Here is a 22,638-nt window from a genome sequence, read left to right as displayed (position 1 = left end):
AAGGTGTTTTCCTTTTCAGTTTTGTTTCTCATGCTTAATATTCTACACTCCAGCAGTAAAATATCATTTGTAGTTCTCTGGGGAAAAAAATCATGTTCTTGAAGATTTCTGTGACTTTGTCCTATTCCTATTTGAAAAGTTCTCCCTAATTTCTTTACCTTGATTACTCAAAAATACCTCCTTTGGCCTGGGCTGAGTCCCCAGTTTGGGGTAGGTTGAGCTCCCAAAGCATGTAGCCATCCTCTATCACAATCCTTATCATGCTGTGTAATTAACTGCTTCTTTATTTATCTTCCCTACAGCCCTACTGCCTTCCAATCTGCTCTCCATATTGTGTGCAAACTTGATAAAATAAAATCTGATGCTATCAACCCTTGATTAAAACCCTTCTATTGCTCCTTACCACCTTCAGAAAAAGTCCAATCATTCATGGGACTTAAAAGACCCTTTGTGATATGACCATGCTGACCTCCAATTTCCTCTTACCATTCCCACTCTTGCTTTCTCCACTGCAATACTGAATTATTAAAAGTTTTCCACAGTGGGCCTTGATTTCTGAATTCCTTATGCACTGAGTCCTTTGCTCCATTCTGCCAAAAATGTTCTTCCCTGTTAGACATCTAATTCCTAGTTAGCCCTCATGACTCAGCTTGCATTGTCCCTTTTCATGAAGCCTCAGTGGAGGGCAAGCTGAGTTCAAAGCCTCTTCTCCAAGTTCTAATCAGGACATAGTCTTAACACTTACCATAGTAATTGTCTTTGCCCATTCACTTCTCCATCTCTCTCACTAAACTAGGGACTCCTTCAGAGCACAATCAGCCCTAATCATCTCTGTATCACCAGTATTTAGTCCACATTCAATCATATGTCAAGCCACAATGAAAACTGATTGAATGGAAGCACTAAAGAAAGAATATGATTTGTCCACCTTACCACAGGTAAATGGTAAACCTAGGTTGCTCATGCAGTTTTAAAGAGAAGCCTATCTCATATGGCCAATAGTCTAGGTGCATCTCATTCAGTCATTCACATGGATTCACCCAATAAACATTTAGTATTCAGTTAGTATGATCTTGGCACTATGGTAGGCCAAGTGATATACAAAACACCTGGCCCTCTGCTCTCCCAGAAGCTGAAAATTTAATTGAAGAGAAAGCTGATCAAATAATGACGCCAACCACAAAAGGCAATTCTTCACTCCCCAAATGCCCCATTCATGTGTCGACTTCTATGCCTCCACTTTGACTGTTCCTACTGTCTTAATTGGTTATTGCTCTTTTCACTCATCCTTGTCAACTTGGCAAACTCCAAATCACCCTTATGATCCAGTTCAATCATCTCCTCTGCAAAAGTTTCCTTGCTACTTCTAAGTTAAACTCATGGTTCTCTCCTTTAAGGTAGTGTTATAATTTGGAAATACTTCATTGTTATTCTTTACAGCTGAAGTGAGCTGAGTTCATAGCCCAGTCCTCAGGGAGAAGAGGCCACTGTTTGTTCACTGCCATCACAAATGTCCAGGGAGCAAATGCTGTACCTTTGGCTTCTTTCAAATTTGTTAATGTCAAAAAAAAAAAAAATTACAAAAACTTATATAAGTATCAAAAGAACATCAGTCGATGAGCAACAAAACAAAAACAATATCTAACTTATGGAGGCTAGTTCACTTGAGAAAAGAAAACTAGAAAATCTATAAGAGGTAGGTCTCATGGAAGTTGAAAGGATGAAAAATTGGAAAAGAACATCAATAACGAAAGCAATGAGAAATTTAAAAAATGCAAGAAAGACTTTCTAAACAAACAACACTGATTTCAAACTTAAAACTTTAAATTTCTGCAGAACTAAAAAAATCAGTAGCACTGCTGAAAATCAAATTAGTGATTTGAAAGACCAGGTGAATGAAACATCTTACTACCCGTAGCAAAGACACAAAGAGAGAAATAATGAGACAATAAGAGGCTTGGAGGGCAGATCCAGCAGCCTAACATAAGAATAACAGAAATTCCAGAAGGGATTTTTTTATAATAAAAAAAGAGAAAAGTAAAAAGAAGGAAAAAATAGATGGAGATGTTATAATTAAATGAACACTGTACTAGCTTTTCTTTATAGCTATATGCTGAGTTGAAGCAAGATTTAAACCTGCAGATTAAAAGGCTCATTAAGTTCAGGAATTGAATCCAGGAAATACTTGAATTTCAAGCATAAACAGAAAATTATACAAGTTTCCAGACAGAATAAGTTACATACAAAGGCAAGAGATTCAGACTAGTGAAGGAATTCTCATCTACGACTCTGGAATGTAGAAGATGGTGGAACAATGTACAGAGACTATTAAGAAAAATAACCCAAGAATCCTATACCCAGACAAAATATTATTCAGCTGTCAGAGAAAAAGGAAAACATTTTCAACATGTAAAGATTCAAAAAGTAAACATCTCACATACATTCCCTGAGGACAATACTTGAGAAAGAACATAACCAAAAAATAATTGATTCAGAGCAACTATCTCATCAAAGGAGAAATCAAAGACCAGAGGAACCAGTGGTAGTGAACAATGATATTTATTATCTTTCTGTCTCTCTCTCTCCATATACATATACACATGTATGTATGTGCACACATACATATGTATACACACACACACATTTAAATCTAAATGGATGATAGTGTAAACTGGAATTTGTAATATTGTTTTCTTGAAACACAACAGGAATGTTATATTAGAAGAAAAAATCCAACAACTTCAAACTGAAAATATTAATTAAGCAGAACCTCAAAGGCAGAGATTGAACAAGGGATACACAGGAAAAATATTTTGGGATATATATGTATGTTAGGGAAAAACATAAATTTAATGTTGGTTTTAATGGAGAAGCTAATAGAAACAAAAAGCTTAGTAGAACTCTCAAATTAACAAGGGGTAGAAGGGAATAAAGAGAAAATTAACAGGCCAGTGAAATCAAACTAAACTAATTAAAATTAAAAAGAAATGGAAAAGGGTAATGTAATATAATTCGAAAATAAAAATAGGGTAGAAATAATAAAATTAATTATTTCAGTTATTACAACAAATGTGAATGGGATGAATTCAACAACTGGTTAAAAGATAATTAGAATTACATCAGACTTAAAATTAAGATAGATCTTGTTTACAATATTGATTTTTAAAAGTATAATAGAGGTTTTTTTTAAAAAAAAAGGTTGAAAAAGAAATAATATAAACAAAAATTTTAAAAATGACAATATAAATATCAGATGAAGTAGAACACAAGATAAAAAAATATTAGCAAGACAAAGAACATTCCATAAAGACATAATACTCAAATCCAAGAATATTACCACTCATTAGATTTTTATGAACTGAACAATATAGTGTGAAATATATAAAACAAGATCTCCAAAAAAAGCACTTAAAAAGACAAAATTTAGTTAAAGATTTTATTGTACTTTCAAAGCTTGAAGAAATAGGTAAACAACAACTAACAATAATAAGGATTAAAGGATTCAAATATAATCAACAAATTCAATTTCTTATACTTGTATTGGTTGGGGGAGGAAAGAACAGAATGTTTTACGACACGAATGGCGGCTACATGGGTAAAGTGGTATTTTACAGAGAAATTTAGAGTTTTAAATAGCTTTTATTGGAAAAGAAGGATGTCTGAAAATTAATAACCAAAGCAGCCAACTTAGAAAATTATGAAAAACATTAATAAATTAAACTGAAAGAAAAATTGAAAAGGTAAAGATTAAAACAGATGAAAGACAAAAATAACAAGATAAAATTTAGAAAGTCAACAGAATCAAAACATGGTTTTATGAAAGCATATTCTATGAAACAGAAAAGCTTCAAGCAAAATTGAGGAAGAAAAAAGAAGGCAAAATAAACATCATGAATAAAAGTGGCAGACCTAACTATAGGTAAAGCAGACATTAATAGAAAAAAAAAGGATTACAGAAACAACATTATGCTAGTGAATTTAAAATTTAGACGTAGTGAACAGTTTATTAGAAAAACAGACCATAGTTGTGGCTGAGTGATTAAGGTGATGCACTAGGAAAACAGAACTTATCAAAACTGACACAAGAAAACATCGGAAACCTTAATACATTTATTACCATTAAAGAAATTAAGTCAGTAGTAAAAATCATCTCTCAAATAAAACGTCAAGCCCATACTAGAGGTTCTAACAAATGTTCAAGAAAAAGAGCACTCCAAAGTATTTCAGAGTTTTAAAGAAAAAAGAAACACTTCTCGAGTTATTTATAAAGTTAATATAACTATGTTATAAAAACCAAACAAAGACAGTATGAGAAACAAATATCAGAGGCTACTCTCACATTATGAATGTGGGCACAAAAATTCTAAACAAAACATGACCAAGTTTAATATGAAAATGTGAAAAAATACATCATGAACAGCATTCAAGAATGTTTTAATAATAGAAGATCTATGAATATATTTTCCCATAGTATTTTATTAAAAGAGAGAAAAATGACCAATTCATATTGAAAAATAAAAAGTAGCTGATGAAGTTAAATGCCACATCAAGACAGAAACTCTTACTCAAGTAGAAATAATAAAAATTCTACTCCTAACCATGATGGCGTACCAGAGAATAGATTTTACACCTCTGACTTAAACAACTAGAAAACTAGGGGAAAATATATGTGTACAACTGTTTTCAGACCTTGAACAACAGGCAATACAAGTCTGTGATGCCTGAGAGAAGGAAACAAATGAGGTGAGCCCCAGTATCCCTCTGGCTTTCCGCCTGGAAGCGCATACCAGACCACAAAGCCGAAGAGGGATGCCAAGGAAAACACAGCAGCTTCGTAAAGTCAAGGAAGTGAGATCAGAATTCAGGGAATGTGGGGTGGCTGGAAGCTGTGGTGGCACAGACTTCCAAAGAAGGGGTAGCTATGCAGAAAGAGAGCCCCGAAAATCTACCCAAAAGTCCCACTCCATTTTTATTGAATACTAACATGCAAATATGTACACTGACACTCCATGAGGTCTGGTGAAGAGTAACTGAAAAGCTGTGAGTTGAATAGTTCTGAGTTTGCACTGAACTGAGAATCACTGGAGTTACTAAAATTAGAGTGGAACGTCTTCATTGATCATAGTCAGTAGAGACCTAAAAAACATATACCTTGGGTGTGTGACTGAAATTCCCTTGTATAAGGGCTCCTCTAACCCTGTTCCAAGTAAGTTTTAAAAAAAAGACTTCAAAGGATAAAACTAAACCAAAAGTACATTAACACCTACCAGAAAAAGTAGTTCAACGATCCTTAAAGGAAGACAACAAAATCCAGACACCCGACAATATAAAATTGACAATGTCAGCAGCTAATCAAACATATTTGAAGCAACTACAGCCAATTTTTTTTCTCAATTTGATAAAGGCTATCAACCCACAAAGCCAAACTCAATGAACCCAAAGCAGGATAAACACTGAGAGGGAATGAATGAGTAAATGAATGAATGAATCACAGAGAAAAAAGAAAATCCTAAAAGCAGAGGAAAAAGACACATTATAGAGGAATAAAGACAAAAAGTCTACAAACATAAAAAACAATGTGGTCTAGAAGAAAATGAAATGACATTTTTGAAGTGCTAAAAAATTTTTAAAGGAAAAATATCAATCTAAAATTCTATACTCAGCAAAGAGATTTTTAAACAACCAATGCAAGATACAGACTTTTTCAAACAAATAGTTGAGAGAATTCATTTCCAAGAAATCTGCCTTGCATGAAATGTTAAAGGAAGTTCTTAAAGGTGGAGAAAAATCATGCTAAATGAAAATGTGAATCTATATGAAGGAATGAAGGGTATCAGAGTCAGTAAATTGGGAAGTAAGCATAAAAAACATGTTTTTTCATTTGAAAATTTCCTTAAAATTAAAAAAAAATTTTAAAGTCTAATAACTGACTTTAGAAAAAAGTCAATGTGTTGTGTGGGGTTTACAACATGTACAAACAAAACTTTTGACAATAACAGCAAAATGATGAGGAGATATAAAAGTACATTATATGTGATGGGAGGTAAAATTATATTAAGGTAAACTGATAAGTATAACCACTGTGCTGTATACTTGAAACTGATGTAAAATAATATTCAATGTTAATTTTAATTGAAAAATCAAAAAGGGGAGGATTAAGGAGAATAAGAGGTTCAAACTTCCAGGAATAAAACAAATTAAGTCATGGGGACATGGTGTACACCATAGGGAATATAGTCAATAATATTTTGATAGCACTATATGGTGTCAGATGGTCGCTAGACTTTTCATGGTAATCACTTCTTTAGGTATTTAAGTGTTAAATAACTATCATGTACATTTGAAACTAATATAATATTGTATATGAGCTATATTTTAATAAAAATCTTAAAAAACAAAACCCCCCAAAAAGAATAGCAAAATAGTCAATTAAACCCCAACCATTAAATGTAAATGGCCTAAAAACCCCAAAGTAAGGGCAGAAATCATTAGGCTGGATAAAAATAAAATCTAACTATATGCTGTCTACAAGAAACTTATTCTAAATATAAAGACATAAGTCAAGTTCAAGGATAAAAGGATGGAAAAAGATATGCCATGCAAATACTAATAAAAAAAAAAGTGAGAGTAGCTACATGAACATTAGACAAAGTAAAGTTCAGAACTTGAAGTATTATCAGGTATGAAGAGGTACATTACATAATAATAAAAGATCAATTCACCAAGAACACTCATGGGTTAAAGAAGAAATCATAATTTGTTAGAATGGCAACTTGAATTCAGCTAACGTCAGATTTCTTTTTTCTTTGGTTTAGTGCAGAACTAACAAACAAACAGGGCAAAAAGTATATAAAATAAAAGATACATAATAGTATCCTGAAAAATGGGACCATCTTAGGTTACCTTTGCCTTTTATACAGGTTTGCCTGAAATTCAGTGTGTTCGGTGCCCCACAGTGATTAAAGGTTCTGACTGAAGGAGTCCACAACTATGGGCTTCCTCAATTTTATCTTATTTTAGGCAAGAATGTGTACGAGTGCAGAAGGCCAAGAGATACTAAAGGATTTATCCCTTCATCATAAAAGAATATTATTATTTTATTTTGTTTCATTTCCTGATGCTCCATCTGGCCTTCTGGGAATTTTAGTATTTCAGGCCTGGTCATGATCTCCTGCACCAGGGACCATATCTGCCTTATTCATCAAGCATTCCCCAGGACCAAGCAGAGTGCCTCTCCAGCAAATTTTGAGAGCTCGGTGCATGTTTATTGTGCAAATGAATGAGAACCCTAAGACGTCAGTTATAGAAGCTTTCAAGTTCCTGAGTCACTTTTTAATTGATCTTCGGCTATTGCTCTCTGTGCAGGCGCTAGAGGAGACAAAAGTTTGATTCCTAGAATGGCCAACGGCAGCAGAACACTGGGTTTCTTGCAGATCATCCACTTAAACAGAACAAAGACAGCGTTTTGAAAATGAATTTTGTCTACCTCCCATCACCTACTTCCCCAGACACAAAACATGCCAAATCTAACATCTTCTTTCCTTTTTTGAAAAATGCAAAAACAAAGAGAGACTTTCAGTTAAAGATGCCAGATTGACTACACATGTTGACCTCTGCTCCCTTTATAAATTCTCCAAAAATGGCAGTATAAGAATATTTCAAAAAGGCAAAAACCCACATAAAAAAGAAAACAGGATAGAAGATGACAGCAACAGAAATTTGAAAGCCAAAAAATACAGACGGATGAGTAGTAACTCTCTTGGTAGACTTGGCAAGATAAAACCTAGGTACCAGTGGGGAAAACCCAAAAGCATAACAATTACCCTACAAAGACCCACAAAGTGGTGACACCAGGTATTTCTGAAAGTAGAAATAAAAGTGGGGCTAAAAACAGCGGGCTGGTTGAAAGCCGACTAGGCAGTAATTAGAGCCCCACATGCCCTCAGTATGAGCAATCAGTACTACCTCTCCTGTACCCTGAAGGAAGGCTAAGGTTTACCCTCAGAAAGAATCAGGTAAAAGGCCCAGCCACCAGCAGGGGCATGTTGACAAGAACAAAGAGAGGAAGTAAAGACCTGACTTTTTGCAAGTCAGCCCTAAAGATCTTTTCTCCAGCTTAACTCCCAGAGCTCTGGCTGCCAGGTTTATATCCTGAAGATTTGTCTTTGGGGGATCTGATCAGACAAAAGAAAAGACCTAAGGCTAGATAGGAGGGCACAGAGTACAGAAAGAACAGGACAACCAGATCACTTCAGTCTTAGGAGGATTAAAATGACAGGATATAAGTAAAGCCCATTTTCGACCATCAACAGTGGTAACTGCTATAACTGTCATTATCATTATCATGTTACAAAAACATATTAATTCAGAAAAAATTTACTGTGTGCCAACTATGTACATATAAGTTTTTCCAGGCAGGTAGAAGCCTCCAAACTCTGGGAGAAACAGAGAAAAAGTGTCACCAAGATTCCAGCCATACTCCTGAGACCATGAAGCAGCCTTAGCAAGAACAAGAACTTTTGACTTTCCTGCTTTTATCCAGAGCAAAGCACACATCAAAAGCACATGCCTGCTGAGTTCCAGAGGCCTGATCATTATCATGTATTTCTCCAACAAAGTTTTATAAAAATGCAGTTGGCACTGTTGCATTATTTATATGCAATTCACTGTATTGATACTGCCAGGCCCCCACTTTCAAGTGAAACCTTTTGTTCTCTGCTTGGGGAAGGCAGAACCTGGAGAGTCTCAATCGAACAAGCTAGTGAATAACAGAATAATTAAAGCTGAGAGTGGGGATAAATTACCATGACATTCCTGGCTGCAGCCTTCAGTGCTTCCCAGGCCTATGATGGCTCTGTTTTTCCAAGCCATCCAACAGACTGAATTGCCAGCACTGAAGATACAGCTCCTGGAGAGGTATGATTTGGGCTAGATGGCTAATTGTATCAACAAAGAGATCAAGAAGCTCTTAGTTCTGAAGAAATACCACTGCAACAATCAGAGTTGCTTCTGTGAAAGAGCTGTCAGATTTCAGGCTTGTTACTATTGGCTCTGTACTTCATCAAGACTCGCTGACAGGTCTATGACAGATCAAAATAATGTATGCAATGATGCAATGCAGGGCAATACTAAATTGCCTTTTCAGTTAGACTTGCGGATAACATGGTTCGAATGTGGCTGTGACAATATGGGGAGCACGAAAGAACTGAATAAATAATCAAGTTCAGGGAGTTTTCCCATGCCCCTAAGAGAAAGAGATCTAAGAATCAGAAAACAAGAGATCCTAAGGCCGCCACCAAAACGTTCCAAGATCTTGGTGAAGCCCCTGAACTATGGATTTGGATTTACCTCCTAAAAATAAGGACAATAACAATTAGAGACAATCTGAGACGAGGGGGGAGAACAAAGGAAAAGGAGAAGAAACCAGACAGCTTATTGAGTCCCTGTAATGCACCAGGCACTATACCTAGTACATTTATGTAGATTATTCCAACTGTTCCCACAACAAACTAGTGAGGATACTATCAATATCCCCACTTGGCAGAGAAGAACACTGAGGCTCGGAAAGATTAGATAACTCATTTGAGGTCATACCATTAGGAAAGAGCAAGGCAAAAGTTCAGAACTTGGTCTGATCAGTGAAAAGTCTACACTTGTTAACAATGTGCTTATTCAGGCCCATGCGTGAAAAGATATTAACGAACCACGGCAAAGGCCAGTTAGTGCATATAATAAATTTGAGATATTTGGTTCTCTGTGTTTATCTTGTCTGTTATCTTCTTTTCTTAATAGAGGAAAAATGAGAGAAAAGAAAAAAGAAGATGAAGAGCTCAAGACACACAGAGCCCTAGGGAACAACTAAGTAGCTGCCTGAGGTTTCCTATGAGCATGTTCCAGTAAAATTTAAGGTGTTCGGGAGATGCACATTGTGGGCCAGGACACAGGGACAACAGTGAGATGCTCCCTCAAGGTGTGAAGATTAAGATTGCTTCTCAGAGTTCAGCTGTAAAGTTGACGCATAACAAATAAGGGTAGAAATATGCAAAATTATCTTAAAGAGACAAAATGGGTTCCTGGATATTCAGAGTTCACAGTAACTGGACTGAAGGCGTTAAGATGGGTAAGGAAAGAATATGTCGGTTAGATGGATGGTTTGTCTATGCAGGAGCAGAGAAGGAGGGAAAAGCAGAAGAGGTAGAAGCAGAGACAAGTGTCAGTGGGGAGAGGGAAGAATTTTCCAGGTGCAAAGAGCCACATTTGTAAAAGGGTGGAAGTGGGAGATAGCATGGAGCAAGGTACATGTCAGTGAGAGCCTCTCCACGCAAACCTCAAGAGATGACTGTTTTCCCCAAATGAGAGAAAGGAACAAAAGAACTATTCCCTCACTCCCTCCGTCACTCATTCACTCAACAAACATTCAGTAAGTCTTACTATGTACCAAGCACAGATATTGTCTCTTCCTTTGTGGAACTTAGAGTCTAATAGAAGAGAGAAATTCCTAAAGGGCTTAAATTTCTAATAAATACTAGGAAGGGTAAGTATAATGAAGAAATATTATAGGGTGTTCCTAGAGTTTATGGTACCAAAAGACATGAAGAAAGACACGAATTTATACCCGGTCTTATATTCTTCCATTAAGGGGCAAAGGGTTTCCATTAAGCATCTGTCTACTCCTTCAGTTTTCAACAGCACACTTTATGGCTAGAGGCCATTAAAATGGGGCTGACTTTTGATGAGAACATCAGACCTTGCCCCTTTCCACTCACGCCTCTAGTTTCCCTCTGCCTTTGCTCTAGCTCCTTCTCCATTCTAATAATATCTAGAGTTTCTGGTTCAATGATTTCAGGCTTATTCTGACCTCTTGGGCATGAAACTTCAGCCTTTTAGCTGCGGCCATCTAAAAATCACCAGTGGTCCATCTTCCAGTTCCTCTAAACCCCTTGGCTTCAGGATCTTACACCCTGGTGCTGGCTTCCTCCACAAGGTCTACCCTAGTATGTACATGAGGTTATTGATACCAAGATCTATTCCCAATCACACAGGTATGTCCCACTACAACTTAGAAGAGAGTAAGGACATAGGCACCTATCCCAGTCTAACTCAGGAAGGAGAAATTTCCCAAATATTTTATAAGCCTACCCTACTAGAGGATAACACATTGTACATCAACAAAGACAGACAGTGGTATCTATACAATCCTTATCTTCCAACATTTTTCAGTCCTAATGGAATCCCAAATGGCATCCAAAACTTGCCATTTGTTAAGCTGAGCCCTGGCCTGGTCCGAAGTTATGTGAAGTGCACATATCAGTAAGCTGGGATCCAATGCTACAGACAAGAAAGATGTGAAAAAGAGCAAAGCTATTCAAAAGCAGCTAGTTGGGAAAAAAGCAAGGAAATACAATTATATTAATACATGGTCATTCATGGCTGCTCTGCCTTGAAGCGATCCTGGCAGAGGATGAGAAAGGGGACAGATTCAAATAGTTCCTGCCAAATGGCCCAGTACATTCCAATTCTATTTGGCTATCAGGCCACTTTATCATTAATATCTGGCCTCTGGAACATCTAACAAATGTCATCTTAACTTGAGAATATGTTCTATATAAATAAATGCATAAACAAATTATAAAACCAATCTTTTCTTGATAAGCTAGGATTATATTTACAAATTATCTTAATAATAACAATTATATTATGCTATAGCTTAGCACAATACATAGCTTACTAAAGGCATTCAACATTCTTTATCTTTTTCTTTTATGAGACATAGAGGTATTGAAAGGCACAGTGATTTTCGCCACACTAAACATCCCCAACTGCCATGCTTGAATTTGGCCAGCAATTCCACCTGCAGGCATTTGATACTTGTAACCCCTACGAATATTTAGCAGATGTTATGATTGTAGTTCTCTTACCGTACCAGTTTTGGATCAGTCTCTAGAAATGGTACCATCTTCTCCTATAGTGCAAGGTGCAAAAGTGTGAGGAGAATTCTTTCTCTCACTGTGTTCTCCCTTTGGCAGGATTCACTGTGCTCCGGGTGACTGACTGAGGGTATCATTATGACGATGGCCATAACAATATGTGGAAGTCACCATGGTGATGTTAGTAGTGTCCTTCTTGGTTGGGATATCAGCTTTTCCAGCAACCAAGGAGCTCCCTTAGCTCTCGGAATTAAGAGTTTTAACATAGAGAAGTATCTCTCTGACATAAAGGGAGAAAGCCAGATTAAACTTCTAACAAGGAAAAGAAGAGAAAACATTAAAAAAGAGAGTTGGTGAACTACAAGTATAGACCTGAAGTCCTCATAACTCTCAAGATATTCTGTCTCTAAAAAAAAAAAGAAAAGAAAAGAAAGAAAAGAAACAGGAAATGGAAAAACAGAGATGCAAAAAAAAACAAAGAAAAACGGCCTTTAACCTAGGTTCTTAGGGGATGAATAAGCAGAGCACAGAGGATTTTTAGGGCAGTGAAACTACTCTGTGTAATAGTGGTGGAAACATGTCATACATTTGTCCAAACTGACAGAATGCACAACATCTATAGTGAACCATAATGTAAACTGTGGACTTTGGATGATAATGATGTGTCAATGTTGGTTCATCAAGTGTAACAAATGCACCACCGTGGTGGGGGATACTGATAAGGAGGAAGGCTATGCAAGTGTGAGGGAAGGGGGTATATGGGAAATCTCTGTATTTAGCTCTTAGTTTTGCTGTAAACCTAAAACTGCTCTAAAAAATAGTCCATTGAAAACAACAACAACAAACAAACTCAATTCTCAATGTCCATCAGGGATTAAGATCCAGAAATTAACTAGCAGAAATAGTACATCAGCTCTTCAGAAGGAGGATACAGTCAAACTTCCTATTAGTGTCAGGAATATGGCAATTTTGTGACTTAGCCATTTAAGCCATTCATAGTAAATATCATCTCTCTGGCCTCAAGAAATTATTAGTCTCTTAAGGGAGCAGAGCACCCAAAGATCAGCCAGCTAACCTGGGTAAATCCAGCATTTGAACCTAAACAGTTAGCTCCAGAACCCATATCCTTAATTCCTATACACTGCCTCTAGAAACATACTCTGCATGATACGGGATTTCACAGGTGAAATTAAAGTATTTAAGATAAACAATGGAAGAAGAGGTCAACTTTACCTCTGAATATTAAGGAAGCTTCCCTTAGAGAAGTAGTTTGTGCTGTGAATCCTGAAATATAAGTCAGCATTCAACAGGTGAACAGAGGTCATGGAGATGCTTCAGGTAGAGTATATGTACCAAAGCATTCAGTTCTAGCATGATCCTGCCTCCAGCTAGGAGTTGGAATAGCTGACCTCTGAAGGACTCTTCCAGTCTTTTGATTTCATTGCTGCTATGAAGAAGGCATTGATGAACACATACAGAGTACAGGTTCTGGATCAGACATGGTGATGCCATCATTCACTAGTGAGTAGATCATCTCCCTGTACTTCATTTTCTTCATTTGTTAAGGAGAGTAATAGTAGCACTTTTTTTATAGACTCACTGAGTTAATTCACTTAAAGCATGTAGCACAGTGCCTGGTATGCACAGCACATGCCCAATAAATGGTAGCTATTTTTGTTCTCAATGTTTTCACCATCATCATCACCATCATCATCTTCATCTCGTATCTACCACTGAAAAAGAAAATCCTATTGAAAAGAATTATTCAAATGAAAACTCGCTTTGAGACAGTGCTGAGCACACAACAGAGTAATCATATGGGTTTTCAGCTCAAATTGGATGACCATTATCTGAACTAAATGTAACAATGACAGAAGCAACCCAGCTCAGCCTTGCTCAATTCAATATAAAATTCAGTTAAAAGCCAAATACATGGTTCATATCTGGAACATCCACACCAATACTGGGCCCAAACTGTGCTCCATTTGCAAACTTAGGGGAAAAATCACTGAGAACGCACCATCTGTTCATGGAGTAATTCATTAATTACCAAAACTTATTTTGGTCAGCACTGACTATGGCGCCACAGAGATACGGAGGTGAATACTAGATCTCCTTCCTTGAGTAGCTCAGAAGGTAGAAGGGAAGACAGACATATGGGAGGAAATGAAAAAAAAATGATTGTCTGCTAAATTGTCTCTCCCACCCTCGACTATAAACTAGATGTACCTTCCGCATGTTTGACTTTCTAGTAAGGCTGGCACATAAAGACATTTAATAAATGTTTGCTTGACTCAGTACCTATCGCTGATGTCTTCTTTAACCTGCTACTACGTATATATCCATTTCATTCTGGCATAGGAATTCTGCTTTGACAGTTGAACTGGAGCTTTATCACTTAAAATCAGTCCTTATATTAGGTTTTTGAATTAATTCATATTAAAAACAAATCGACCAACAAACAAAAGGGATCAGAGGCTTCGGCTCAAGTGTAACTCAATATCCTTTCTAAACTAAATAAGAAAATTTGCCTGCTTGCTATCCTTTGTAATAACTAGCATGAAGGAGCTTGTGGGGTTTCTTAATTGAGAAACCATACAAAAAGGTAAAAGTGCACTTAAAGTGTACCATGTTTTTTTTTTAATCTGCTTCAAAATTATCATGTGTTTTTCCAATTGAGAAAGGCTTATTTATAAACCAGATCTAAAAAAAAAAAATCCGTGGCCTAAATTTACTCTATTTCCCTTGTGCATCATTTCTGTTTCTTCTGAACCTTGCAAAGAAGTTTATGACAAATAAATCATGTCTTATAAATTAAGCAACTGGAGAAACTGAGATGGGAATGGTTGATGGCAGGCTTTAAAAGATATCACTATATATCACTTGGGGTCAAAGTATTTCAGTTACCCACCAATCTGTCTGGATCGACTAATTTTAATGGTGTGAGACATATTTCTAAGTACACCTGAAATCAATGATCACCTACTAATCATATCTAGCCCAAGTTTTTTTTGGTTTTTTTTTTTGGTTTTTTTTTTAGTCAAAAGACTAATAAATTAAGAAAGTAGCATTCAGTGGTTTGGAAATGGAGAAATGGTGAACAAAAAGGACCGTCAGATGGAAGGAAGAATGACACCGGGGAAGAGGAGGATAGAACAACCATCTTTAGGAAGGGAAATATTTTCGGTTGAAAGCAGCTGTTTTTCACTTCTACGAAGGCAATGAGCATAAATTTCAGTAAGAAAGGATTCACATTAACTAAAGAAAAACTGCCTAACTCACAGGGCTAGAAGACAGGATGAGCTGCTAAGACAGTCTTCTTTAAAGGGATCTTTAAAAAGGAGCGCCTATCAGTTTAAGGTAGCTAGGGAATTGTCTGGCCTGAAGAGAAGGAAATGGACTACACAAACAATTTCTAGTGTTTTTATTATTGTCGTTGTTGTTAGTATTATTCTGGTTCAAAGATTCTATGATTCAGTTCATTTATGGTAAAGCCAACCTCTTTGATCTCAACAAAAGAACATTGAAGAATAATGTTTCTGAGAATTTCAAATTATGAAGACAGTTGTGTCGAATTTATGGTCTTATTTAAATAAAAGCACACAAGTTTCCTTTTAAATTTCAATTTAATAAAATATATTGAGTGGCTATGAAGTGCAAATTCTGTGCAAGGTGTCAGGAGCATGGAAATAAAGCATGAGTCTCAGTCCTCTCAGTCCATTGGAGGAGAGAAAATGACTCCATCAATTACTGTGATGTAAATGAGAAATAATAAGTAGCACTAAAGAAATATAAACTATGGAGTGACAAAGAACAGAAAGACAATATGTAGTTGGGCTGTGACGTGCTATAAAAATCTTGAGGAAGTAGATTATGAGGTAGGTATTAAAAACTCATAAGATGGTAAATGTAATAAACGTTATAAACACAGACAAAAGAAGTATGACTATTTGAATCATGCCTGGGAATATGGAATGGCCTCCTTTAACTGAGCAAAGGCAAGTGTTAGGAGGTAACAAGAAAGAAAACTTGAAAGTGGTCTGGGATCATGCAATTGACCCAGTATGTAAATCTCTAAATGTGAAGCAAGAGATATTTATTATTCCTGGGTCAGAATAAATTAATTTCCTAATTATTGCACCCCCACCCACCCAAACTGGAATAAATCAGACCAAATTTATTATGGTATAATTTTTTAACAGAATTCCTAATATTGAAAAGTTAAAATTTAGGCAAGTAACCGATAGCTGCCAAACACATGAAAAACCTTTGGCTTCCCACCCATGGAAGTGCATCCAGAAGGGACCAATATGAATTTGATTGCCTAGTGAAAGAACAGCTAATGGGATGGACTTGGCACTTTCAGTAGGATTTTAAAAAGCTGTCACAATAGATATGACTCTGAAATTTTTTTCCAAATCAGAAGATAAGAAACAACAACATCGGCCATTTGAAATAAACCTTAGAACTAGCTACTTCTACAAAATTTGTAAAGCATTCAGGGTTACACTGTGAAATGAAGGAGGAAGTGAGTAAGTTCCCAAGTGGTACTTGTCTCTCAAGTAAACAAAAAGGATGCTTTAGGATGCTATTTAGTACTATGGAAAAGGCAAAGGCTTTGGAAATGGGCAAGCCTAGATTTAAATCCCAGCTTTGTCGCTTGCTATGTGATTAGGCTTGGCCAACTCTCTGACCCTCTCCATTTTCTTACATCTAAAGTGGGGGTAATGACATACCCTACTTGTTGTGAGGAACAGATATACAGACCTCCTAGCACAGCAACTGACCCACAGAGGCCCTCAATAAACAATACTTATTATCAGCAGCACTTAAATTTCTTCAGTTTGCCACATTTAAACATTTTCACACACACAGGTACTTCAGACTTCTAAAATCTTCCCAACAAACCTTATAGAAAATCTCTACATTAAACAGTCTCTTCTGAAACCCCAAAGATCGTTCCCTGCCTGGAGCAGAGACCATGTGGGAAGAGTAAATTTTATATTATTACATGATTCTCTTGTTCAGCCTATAAATTGGCTCAGATTCCCTCCAAAGTCAGACTCAGATCCCTGGAGCCTAATACCACTCTAGATTGAGAACGGGTCTGATATATACATGTTTTCTGTGACATTTATGTAAAAACTCCATACCAGCACATTTTAAATTAAATGTCTACCCTCACACCGGTCTGAAATATTCATGTTTTCCATGGTATTTCTGTAAAAACTCCAAACCAAAACATTTTAAATGTCTACCCTCATACCAAGTCCATTAGCACAGTCCCTGACATATGCATATGTCTACATGGACATCATCTCCAGAGCGAGCTGTATATTGACATTTATAAAATCAGTGTAAACACGTATTAAATATTTCTCTAACATTTTCCCCAAAGTAGTCAGTAGACCATTCGCTTAGGAAACAGAATGAAGGGTAAATATGTTCTTAATCACTACATGTAATGGGTACAGAGAATTTCATTTTTCTTCTCTTCACTGTTGTATATCTTTGAAATTTTCCACAATAAAAAGTAAAATTAATAAAAGAGCATTTAATATCATAGAGGTCACTAATGTCAACCTCAGTGACAGTCGATTTGAATGCCTATTCTGCGCCAGCCATAGAAGGAAATAAAATAGATACGCTATTTACCCTTCTGAACCTAGGAGGGAGAAGGGGAGGCCAGTAGTTAACATAATTACATAAATACTTACAATTGTCTTAAATGAAAAAAGTGCAGAATATGATGAAATCATATAATAAGAGGGGCGGAATTTCCTCTGAGGGGCCAGGGACAGACTGCTTGGAAAAGTAGCATCTAAATGGAGTCCTACAGGATAAACAAACATTGTCCAGGGAAGAAGGAGGGAGGGAGAGGGCAGTTTCCCAACCAGAGGGACAGCCATGGTGATCAAAGGGATGAATGGTGTCAGCTCTGAGCCCAGCACCCTATTAGGTACTTTTGATACACCTGATTTTTGCCTCTCAACAGTCCTGGTAAGAAGAAATAAAATTATACTAAGAATTAGAGTCAAAGTTGTAGAGCCAAAGTTATTCACTAATATTAGCAACTGCGATTTCTTTTCCAGATCCTCTTCAACGAAAATCAGTTGCATAACATTTTATAAGTCCCTATAAATGTGTACATAGTGAGAGGTGTATATACAAGGTAGTTGTGTTGGTGAGATTAGAAACCAATGAAGTTCTAGGTTTCATACTTTTATTAGCTAAAAAATCAAGGGTTTATGTACCTTCCTTAGGCATTAAGAAGGTCCAGAAGACCTGAAGATGAGCTTGTAAGCTATCTCTGGATCTTATCATGACTGAGAATAGGCCAGTCTAGGGGGTGCAGACTTTGTGCTTAGCTAGTGTCTGGCCTGTAGAGGCAGCTCCGCTATGGTGTCGCTGGTGTTATCACTGTTATTCAGGCCAAAGAGGGTTTATCTCTGATCCCATGCTTTTCTCCTTTTGGTTGAATCTCTGTATAGAGCTGGCTCCCAACTACTAATTCAGAAGGACACCCAATCTGGTGGTCGTGGCAGATATCTTCACACATAATACAAAGTAAAACACAAGGCTCCTTAGGAAACAACAGAACTCTGTCCGATCTCCCAAAAGCCATGAGGAAGAAAAGAAGCTATCAAGGAGGTGGCATCACAAGGACTTGATGAGGGACTGGGCATGGAGGATGAGGGAGAGCAAGGCCCCCAGGATGACATCCTGGGTCCTGGATCCTACTTCGAAGATTGAAACAAACGTCCAAAGTTCTTCACGTGTCCTCTTCAGCTCTAATTAACAAGGGGTCAGGGAGATGAGGGCCTGTGGTGTGGTATCATGGGACAGTTTGGACAGAATTTGTAAACACCCACCTCCTGTCCAGTTTCCTTTGACCTTTCTCCAAGGATAGTGCCTTAGGCAGCAGTAAATAAAGATCACTCTAAGGGCTAATTTTAGTCCCAGTTATAACAGTAAAAGCCAAAATTCTTCCCTTTCCTGTGCTCCTCACCCCTGTCATTCACAAGACAAATGCAAAGCTCCTCACCCTTGTCATTCAATTTCTCTTATTAACCAGATAAAGGCAGACATCTACCAAGAGCAGGTGCCTGCCTGTGTGGGGAAATCTTATCCTGGTGAGATTCCCCAAAGAAGGGAGGTGGGATAAAGTAGATTCAGGAATTCATTTACTCACTCACTGTTCACCCATTAACTTACTCATTTCCTCAACAAATGTGTATTTATCACTTGCCACCTTAACAGGCCCAGCAGTGCATCCTGGGTACATAAGTAAGGTGGACAGGTTACCATTCTTGGGGGCAGGGACAGAAGAGCCAGATATTAGATAATAAATCACAAAAATAACTATCTAATGACAATTGCGATAAATGCAACGAAGGGCACTTGAGGGGGGTCCAACCTAGTCCAAAGGCTTGGGGATTTGTGCTTAAGTTGAAACTTGAAGAAACGTGAGGGCTGTGGGAAGACAACGTGAGAAAGTGCTGGGATGGGACAGAATGAGGCCTGAATGAGGAACAGTGAAGTCAGCGTGGCTAAGGCAGCAGGGGCAGGTGTGCAGAGAACTATAGGAAATGAGACCAGAAAAGCCACAGGGGTCAGACAAGGTCTACAGCCCATGTTAGGCACTGGGGCCTCTAACCTGAGAGCAGTGGAGAGGCAATGACAGGTTTCAAGCAAGGTGCTGTGATGAGCAAATCCCAACTGTGCCACTTGTTACCTATGTGGTGTTAGGCGAGTCGCAATTGCTCTGACACTGAACCTGCCTGATAAAGTTACTCTCCTCCCATGTGATGCTTCATTCAGTGAACAAATATCTCTTTATTGTATGTCTACTTTGTTCTGGCCGCTGTATTAAGATAATGAGATGCAGCAGAGAATAAGACAAGTCTTTGAACTCTTGGAGTTTACATTCTAGTGGAGGCATCAGACAAGCAAATGCACATGCTGGGAAGGAAATTAGCAGAGTTACAAGGAAGAGTAAGCTAGGAGGCCATTTTTGGGCGGGGTGGACAGAGAGGCCTCTGAGGAGATGACAGTGGAGCTGAGGCCAGAGGAACAAGAAATGCTCCTTCTAATAAAGAAAGACATGGGCAAAGGAAAGGGTGGCCTTAAAGGCTTGGGGGTGGCAAGGGGCTTGTCTGCCTGAGCCAGGCATGAGGAGGAGGACTTGGGTGGCAAGCCAAGCAGAATCCAGATAGTTCCGGGCCTCCTTGGAGTGGGGGGCATCATTGCATGAACAACTGGTGGTGCACTGGTGAGTGACACGATCTTAGTTATATTTTCAGATCACCCAGGTCTCTGTGTGGTAGAGAAACAGGAACGGGGCAAGAGTGGAAGAAGTGAGACCTAAAAGGGGGCTGCTGCACTTTCTTTCATCACTGGATACAGCCCAATACATTTCATTATTAATCAGCTACTGGTTTCATAAGCTTGGGCAAGTTACTCGCTCTCTTTGTTCTTAACTGCCCTCATCTATAAAACAGGGGCAAATATATCCCTACCCACACTGGGCTGTTATAAGGATTAAATCCAAGTTGTCATTTGTAAAGGATATACAACAGCGCTTGGCTGAGCTCTCAATATATCTTAGCTATTCTCATTTTCTCATTATTCATTTCCTGTCCATCTCTGCTACCGGACTCTGAGCTCCTCATTTTTATCTGCCAAGCATCTGTCCTAGCGTTCATCCTAGATACTCTTTGTAAATGAGGAGTTGGAAATTGCTGCCTAAAGATGGTTCAAAGACCTATTTTGTTTGGCTGATGCAGAGACTTCGAAATATGTAACTGTTATGACTTGAGGCTGGGCATGCCCTCCCCAGTTTCCAGGGTCCCTCTCACCCTTGTCTTGTCTCACACCTGCCGGAGTCCTATGTGTGTACTGCCCCTGCAGGTACCCGAGTTTGTGAGCCCTAATAAACGCTGGGTGAATTTTTAAAAATGTGATTGCTTATAATGTCTGTTACAAATATAAGTGACATATAAACCCACAATAACTCTCCACTTCCCTCTCCAGTCCTCAGTGGGGCAATGGACCACAGGATCTGACTTTCCAACTTTTCTTCAGTCGTTCACCACACATTTAGTGAATACTTTGTAGGTCTTGGGAACTGGGAGAAAAAGACAGACACAGAATATCCCTTAACTGAACTTATACCTCAGTGCCCATGAATGAAAACACTACAGTCTTCTTAGATTCAAAAGGTACACGAATAGCAGAACAAACTAGGAAGTCTAAGGCTTTTGCAGATTATTTTATTCTGCTCTTATAATAACTCTGTAGGGGTTGTTGAGACAAGGAGGTTACTCTGTTTTGTAGGCAAACAAATGAAGGGTCAAAGAAGCTAAGTATATTACCCAAAGTGACATAGTTAATAAATGGTGGATCTTGAATTCCTGTCTCTTGTTGTCAATAATGGCAATGCAAGCAGGAAAGGGTTAACCTCATTTGTGAAGTAATCTAAAAAGTTTTCTCCTTGCAACGTACTATAAGCCAGAGAATAATAAAGGTGAAAATGATATTCAGGACTGACCACCACGTGGGTAATATAATTTAGACTGGCTTAGACAGTGGGACAAACAAGAAGACAGGGCTGGTGAAATAATAAGAGACTTAGGTTTCCAAGGGAGTTCTCGCTGGGCCCCGCGTGTCACCAGTGACACATCTGGAAACAGAAAAGAGAAACCAGGGAACAGAACATGGCCCCTGTTTGCCAGGAGATTTACAAAAGCATATTTTTGGTTAAGGCGATGAGATTTTGCCAGGTGGTGCCAGGCCAGGCAGCAGGTCTGCAACGCCCAGCAAGATCTTCCTCCAGACAGACCCTCTCTGGTAGTCCCCAAGAAGGCTTGGCACGCTCAGGGAGATCATCACAGCAGCATGCCCAGACAACCTCTGAGAGTGGCAAGCTTACTCTCTGTGCTCTAGACATGCAGAGGCCTGGAAAACACATCGTCATCCTTGAGAGATGCAGTAGCCTTATAAATCCTGTGAATGTCCATTCTCAAGGTGAGCATTACTTGAGGCTCCTTGGCTATCATTTGACTTAAATCAGTGGTTCTTAACCAGGGAGATTTTGCCTCCCAGGGGAAAGCTAGCGATGTCTAGAGATATTTGTGGTCTGCCTGATTGAGTGGGAAAAAGGTTAGAGGGGAGTGCTACTGGCATCTAGTATGTAGATGCCAAGGATGGTGCTAATCATCTTTTAATTCACAATGGGACAGTCCCACAACAAAGAATCATCTGGACCAAAACGTCAAGAGGTCCAAGGTTTAGAAACCCTGATTTAGATATCTAAAATATATACTGATTACCAGCTATGTGTCTGGTCTACAAATACAAAGGTGAACTAGTAAGTCCTTTTTCTCAAGGAGTTCAGAATCTAATGGGAAAGATAATCATGTAAAGAAACAATTGTGACTCATTGTGTCTAGACCAAAAGCTATCAGAGCCTACTGGTGGGCTGTGAAGTAAGAGAGCTCTGGGTTTGAAATCTGGCTTTGCCGTTTACTTATTAGCTGTGTGACCTTGGTCAGGTCCCTTACCTTTTCAATTTCTTCTAAAACTGTGAATGGAAATTATGATACTACTTCTACTTCTACTGCCATTACTACTCTTCCTACTATTACTACCACTTCTACTAGACATCTACCACCGCCACCAGCACCATTACTGCTGCTGCTACTACAGACAT

The 22,638-nt window shown here is 38.1% G+C and overlaps 1 protein-coding gene across 6 annotated transcripts in view; it reads right to left on the bottom strand.

Annotated features, from left to right (window-relative positions):
* FGGY (FGGY carbohydrate kinase domain containing) overlaps positions 1-22,638 on the bottom strand; it is a 367,647-nt gene that overhangs the window by 229,512 nt on the left and 115,497 nt on the right. The window lies entirely within an intron of this gene.

The sequence above is a fragment of the Pteropus alecto genome, unplaced genomic scaffold, assembly GCF_000325575.1.
Source record: "Pteropus alecto unplaced genomic scaffold, ASM32557v1 scaffold25, whole genome shotgun sequence".
NCBI lineage: Eukaryota > Metazoa > Chordata > Mammalia > Chiroptera > Pteropodidae > Pteropus > Pteropus alecto.
The sequence above is the reverse complement of the archived record's forward strand: the minus strand, read 5'-3'. Positions and strand labels throughout refer to the sequence as shown.